Here is a 6,974-nt window from a genome sequence, read left to right as displayed (position 1 = left end):
TCATCAAGTAATTTCATGTGGTTGTTATCAGTCAAAGCATGATCTTTCCTAAGGATTTCATGTTCCTTTTTAAGTTCTTCAAATTCTAGACTTAGACTAGCATGCATTTTCTTTATTTTTCTATATATATCATGCATGTGTTCAGAAACTTCAAATAATTCATCATAAGTTAAGTCACATACCTCTTCTTGATCTAACTGATCAAGACTGTCAGCCATTAAGCATAGATTAGTGACTTCCTCTTCTTTTTCAGTCTCTGATGAATCTAAAGCTGAGTCCACCCAGAAAGCTTTTTGAAACTTCTTTCTGCCCTTCTTTACAGTAGGTTTCTCCTCTACCTTCTCCTTGCTAGGATTGGCTTTAAGTTTAGGACAATCCGCCTTTATGTATCCAGGTTTCCTACACTCATAGCAAATAACATCATTTGAAATCTTAGTATTTCTATTGAATTTACCTCTATTCCATTGTTGGCGTTTCTTTTGCTTCCTCTTCAGAAAGCTTCTGAATTGGCTAGTCATCAATGCAATATCTTCTTCATCCTCAGGTTGTGAGTGTTCACTCTCAAACTCTTCCACATTCAGTGTTATGTTCTTCTCCCTTCGTGGTTCACCTGCATCAATCTTTCTTGGCTAACTGCTTGCTCGTAAGCAATAAGCAAACCAAGAAGACTGTTAATAGAATAAATGTTTAAATCCTTAGACTCTGTAATTGTAATAATTTTAGCATCATAAGTAGTAGGTAAACAACAAAAAATCTTATTAACCATTTCAACATTTATTAGTTCTCTACCAAGTGCATGCAAAGAGGTGACTATTTATGTGAATCTTGTATACATGTCAAAAATGGATTCATTAGGTTTCATGTGAAACAATTCATAATCATGATACAAGATATTGAGTCTAGATTGTTTAACCTCATTAGTCCCCTCATATGTTATACAAAGTCTATCACATATATCCTTTCCACTTTTGTAAGTGGAAACCTGCATGTAGTTTTTCGATTTTAAAGGACAAAAGGAATTATTCAAACATTTGGCGTTTAGTTGTGCTAAGTCACGTTCTTCTACTGTCCAGTATGCAAAAGGTGTTTCAACTCTAACTCCATCAATTAATCTAGTTGGTTTTGTATATCCTTCATGGACTAAGATCCACATACGATAATCAAGTAACTGTAAGAAAGTAGACATGCATGTTTTCCAAAAATCAAAAGGTATATTATCAAACAGTGGAGGTCTAGTAATAGAGTAACCCTCAAGTGTGTTTATATTTCTAAATGTAGCCATCTACATTAATCAAAAAGTAGTCTAAACTTATGATTTTGAAACAAGGCTCTGATACTACTTGTTGAGATTCATTCACTATGAATTAAGTTGTTAAATCTAAGCTTATGTCCCAAGGCTATCCAAGAGGGGGGTGAATTGGTATTTAAAAAAAATATTCCTCTTGAATATGTTGAACAGAAAATAAACTTTAATGAATTTTTAGAAAAAGTTTTTCAACCACAATTTTTAGAACAAAACAAAATGTGAAAAATAAAAAGCAGTAAAAAAAAATAAAAGACACAAGATTTATAGTGATTCGGTCTAAATCAGACCTACATCCACTCCCCGGAGGCACCCTCTAACTATTGCACTAATGCCAAAAGTGTCTCTCCTTTTGCACCCATAGCAAGACAAAGATGCCTTTACAAACACTCTTTTCACCACTACCCAGTGCGGCAGAGAACCATCGTCCTTTTACACTATCCTCAGTGTTGGTAGAGAACCGTCCGTCCTTTCACACTTTCCTAGTGTGGGCAGAGAACCCTTCGTCTTTTAACACACTCCTAGTGTGGACAGAGAACCCGTGGCTGTTCACACTCTCTAAGTGTCGATAGAGAACCATATCTTCTTGACAGATCTTCTCACAAGAAATCTAAAAGGAAGAAAGAAAAGAGTGAAGTAATCCCAAATCACAAGTAGAGATTCTTACCTTTGAACACAAAGCGAAGCCTTCACACTCCAGTGGTAGGAATCCTCCTTTGAATGCTCTCTCACACTCTCTCTTTGACTCTTCTTTCACTAGGCATGAAGATCAATGAGTAAAAAGATTAGGTGACAGTCTAAATTGGACTATATATAGGAGAGATAAGAAAAACTGTCCAAAACTGCAAATTTTTCAAGTAACACGAAATGAATTGTAACGTACGATCGTGGATCGTCCTGGACGATTTTACTTAAAGTGTCGAAAACGATCCTAATGAATATTGGTACAAACTATGTTCATACACAATCATCATCCCGTACAAACTAGGTTCGTCCGATACGATCAGTTATATCATAGGTCGGTTCCCAAATAACTGCATGGATGTAACCAATTTTGGTAGGTCGGTTCACTCGTCCTGGGACGAACACGACTTCGTCCGGACTAAATTTTTATAGAGAGCAACTCATCCTGTCACGATAATGAACTTCGTTTGAACGAAATTTTATAGAGAAGAATTCGTCTTGGGACGATTTGGATTTCGTCTGGACAAAATTTTTACAGAGAAGAAATCGTCCTGGCATGATTATAGACTTCGTCTGAACGAAATTTTTACAGAGCCTAACTCGTCCTGGGACGAAAATAATTTCGTCCTGGACGATCAGGACTTAGAAAAATTTTCTCCAACTCATATTCGTTCCATTGCTCTTACGGGGAGAAAACTGACCTGATCGTCCCGTACGAACTATGTTCGTCCCGTACGATCAGTACAAATTTTGTAAGATCTCCTTAAGTGTGTGTGTGTGTTTTTATTCACTCAATTAAAATCACTCCCTCTTAATTCAAAGAACAATTTAAAGCTTTAATTTGCAAAGAATTATATGCTGAATTTGATTTGAAGTCTCCATAGTTTGGAGTTCAATTTTCCTGAAATGTTAGTACACACAAGAACAAAAATAAATCTTCCAAAAAGTGTTAAGAGATAACTACACACAAAACAATAATATTTGGAATCATTAAAATTATACAAGTTGCAAAAATATAAAATATACAAATAGTAACTCTCTTAGCAAAGGATGTGAGAAAATGTAAGTTGATGAATGATGCTCCAAAATGGGGTTTTGCCCTATTCAAATGTTCTGGACATAAAGGGATGGTCCTGATCGATCATAGGCCCTCCCTAGATCATTGACAAGTGTCCCAAACTGTTGGGTGGCAGATGAAAAGGCTGGGTCAAGCCATCCTTCTATTGAGTTATTTTAGGCGAGTGCGGGGACCACTACCATTTTATGCTAAATCAAGCCATAAGCTCAATTTGGGGAGCTTAAGGAGAGCTTTAAGATCTGAATGGAATGCCTAGAGCAGCAAGGATAGGAGGTGTTGGGATAGGATTAGGGAGTTAACCATCCATAATGATGTTATGAATGGGCTAACCCCTTTGACCAGTCAATGAGACTGAGGTGGCAGGGAGGAGGTGTGAGAAATAGGTTGGGTGATCCCCACGCCTACTTTTGAGGTTAAAAGAAAGGGTTGACCACTTCAAAGAGGGGTTTAAATGTCTTTTGACTTGCTTTGACCAGTCAACAAAAGTTAATACTGATGATGTGGCACTTAGAGGGTGTATATATTAATTTTAACATAAATATTTTAATATTATCCACTAAAAAGATTTTTTTAATGTTTAAATATAATAAAAATAAAAGAAACATTATTAATTAATTAACATGTAATTAAGTAATTAAATAATTATTCAAATATTTTAAAATTTAAAATTACTAAAAATAAATTAAATATTTTAATTTGAAACTAATTTTAAATTAAAGTTTAAAAAATTATTAAATTTTTTATATAAAATAGTGAAATTTGGATTTATATTTATTTTTAAATTAATTTTTTTAAGATACTGGATTAAAAATGCATTTAAAATAATTATTTTATTAATTAATTTAATGGCGACGACGATGGGAGAAACGGTGAGCCACATGACGTAATCTAGAGCTTCAGATTGGTACCGCTATAATGAGGGAATATGTGTATCATCTGGACTGCGGATTTGAAATTGTGTTAAGGGTCAAGCATTTATGACCAATCATTATGTCAAGGCAATGATTGGTTATCAATGGGGTGACGCGTTGCCGCAACTACATTGTTACTTATCCGAGTCAGCATTACTCCAATGTCATCAGATTCTCCGTGGTTGCATCCAATGGTGGAGATTGAATCCCGCAGTTTGATCTCAGTTAAATGAGATCAAACAGTGAAAGATCCATCTTCGTAGTTTGTGATGGAGGGCTCAGATCAAACCAGACAAATATTATGGTAAACTACAGCTTACACGACCAGAGTAGAGCGTGGTATGATGATATCTCAACCGTTGATCTAAGAATCAATGGCTGAGATTTCGTACACCTGGGCTAGACTATAAAAACACCATAAGAATAATCTTTCGCTTCATTCAAGAGATCGGATCGATCATTTAATTTGAAATTTTAAACCTAAAAACTATGCATGAACATAAATAATGGGGAACTGAAAGCACAGTTTAAAAAGTACTTTACATAAAACTATTTTAATCTAAGTGTAGTGATTTAGGATTAAAGTTTTAAAGCAATTTTACTATTGGATCTTCAAAGTCTTTATATGGTTGAGTTCTTAGACTGTCCATATAAGTTTTCTAGTTGAAAGCATGGTCTGAAATGCCTTGGATCGGCCGCTACAGCTCCTTGGGTGGAAAACATTTGGGATTGCCGGAAAGCTCGTCGCAGGAGGTGTTTCAATGTAGGTTTTGGCTTGGAGATGTCTGAAGCTCAAAGAAATTCTTTGGGGTGCTTTGTGAGGATCAAGGATGTGAGAAAATGTAAGATGATGAATGATGCTCCAAAATGGGGTTTTGCCCTATTCAAATGATCTGGACACAAAGGGACGGTCCTGATCGATCAGAGGTCCTCCCTAGATCATTGACAAGTGTCCCAAACTGTTAGGTGGCAGATGAAAAGGCTGGGTCAAGCCATCCTTCTATTGAGTGGTTTTTGGTGAGTGTAGGTGTCACGACCCAACCTGATCGGAATGAATCCCATCGCGTTGAGTCGCAATGGATGAATCCATGATCTAGCTTTGGAATTTATTTTCGAACTTTGTTCTAATATGCACAGGAATACAGAAATGAAGAGCAACAACAAACATCCAAATATACAAAAAAAGGCTCATCCAATATTTTCTTCTTTCTTTCATCAAAATAATCATATACATTACAGTACATGGCTATAAAGAAAAAATACATAATAGAAAAGAAGAATAGCCGTGACAGTACAAAAGTCAAAAGTACAAAATACCTAATCTCAGATGAGATACAAAATGGCTAGTCCAAAACCTCCTTCACTTTCCCAGAACCTAAAAACCATGAAGATAACCACAGTGAGCTAACAACTCAGCAAGACTACACAAACCGATCAAAATCTCCAGAAACTCATTCCAAAATACTCACAAAAAGCTTTAAAAATAGTTTATTCAAATAGCTGTATGAAATTCAGATAATAGTATAGAAATCATATAATCAGACAGAATGCAGATATTCGTACATAACAGATAAACAAACAAACTTCAGATATTCACACAGAATAGATAGTTAGATGAAAATCAAATAACAGATATAGAAGGACTGAATCAAATTCATATCAGAGAATTGTATAAATCACAAATAAAATTTTTTATATCATATATCAAATCACATATCAGATCACATATCAAGTCATATATCAAATCATATATCAGATCACAAATCCCTGACACAGATAGAATCTCAAAAGATTTTAGCCCCTTATGCCTCCCTTTCGTAACACAGACAATATCTCAAAGGATTCTGGCCCCTTATGCCTCCCTTTGTACTTACAGCACCAAAATATATTAGATATACAGAATTATCAGTTCATAATTCATTTTCATATTCCCTGACACAGACAGAATCTCAAAGGATTCTGGCCCCTTATGCCTCCCTTCTTTGACACAAACAGAATCTCAAAGGATTCCGGCCCCTTATAACTCTCTTCTGATATCATTCACATCACATAAAACATTAAATCATATCAGATTCAGAGAAATAAGATTCGTATCAGAAAATCATCAGAGATATAACGATAGACAACAGAAATTAAACGGATAAAAAATTCATAGTTTTAGAAAATTACCAAATTACCAGAGATAGTGTAAAACATCATTTCAAGACTTTCATTGTACTGAAATAATATTTTTCAACATCCAGATAATTTTCTATTTGATAATAACTCTGTATAATTCAAAATACCAGGTGAAAAACTTCCAAAAAATACTCAAACCGTGTAAAATTACAATCTTTACAACATACCCAAAGTTACGTGGTAAAAGTTTTACCGGTGCAAAGATATACCCGTTTTTCGCTAATAAAAACAAAATTTTAAACAAAAAATCCATCAAAAAATCATATTACTAAAAATTGAGAAAGGCATAATGTGACTTACCTCAAGTCGATTAACTTTTCCAACTACAGCGACGGGCGAAAACAGACCGATGACGTCCAAAACATGAATTTCTTCCTCTTCCCTTCGCTCTTTCTCTCTCCTACTTTTCTCTCTCTTCAAAATATCTTATTTTGGATACTTAAAGAACTCAATCGTCCGGACGATTTCCATGGTTCGTCTCGGGATGATCTCCTCAGTAGGCTAATGTTACAGATGATAATTAATTTCATCCCTGGACGGTGCCCTCAGGTTGCCTTCATACGAACGATAATTATTTTCATCCTGGGATGATGCTCTCAGGTTGCCAATGTTTCAATTGTTCGTCCCGGACGATCCCAACCTCATCCGGACGAACCTGGAAGGAAATTTCAAATCAGACCAAAACATAAAAGAAAAGAAAAAAGATGGCTTTCACAATCTCCCCACCTTAGAAAAATGTCGTCCTCGTCATTCCCAAAATAAAACTGAGTCAAAATAGACTATGATACAACTGTCTCATATCCGATTCCTTCTCCCAAGT

This window comes from Dendrobium catenatum, unplaced genomic scaffold, assembly GCF_001605985.2.
Source record: "Dendrobium catenatum unplaced genomic scaffold, ASM160598v2 fragScaff_scaffold_716, whole genome shotgun sequence".
Lineage (NCBI taxonomy): Eukaryota > Viridiplantae > Streptophyta > Magnoliopsida > Asparagales > Orchidaceae > Dendrobium > Dendrobium catenatum.
The sequence above is the reverse complement of the archived record's forward strand: the minus strand, read 5'-3'. Positions refer to the sequence as shown.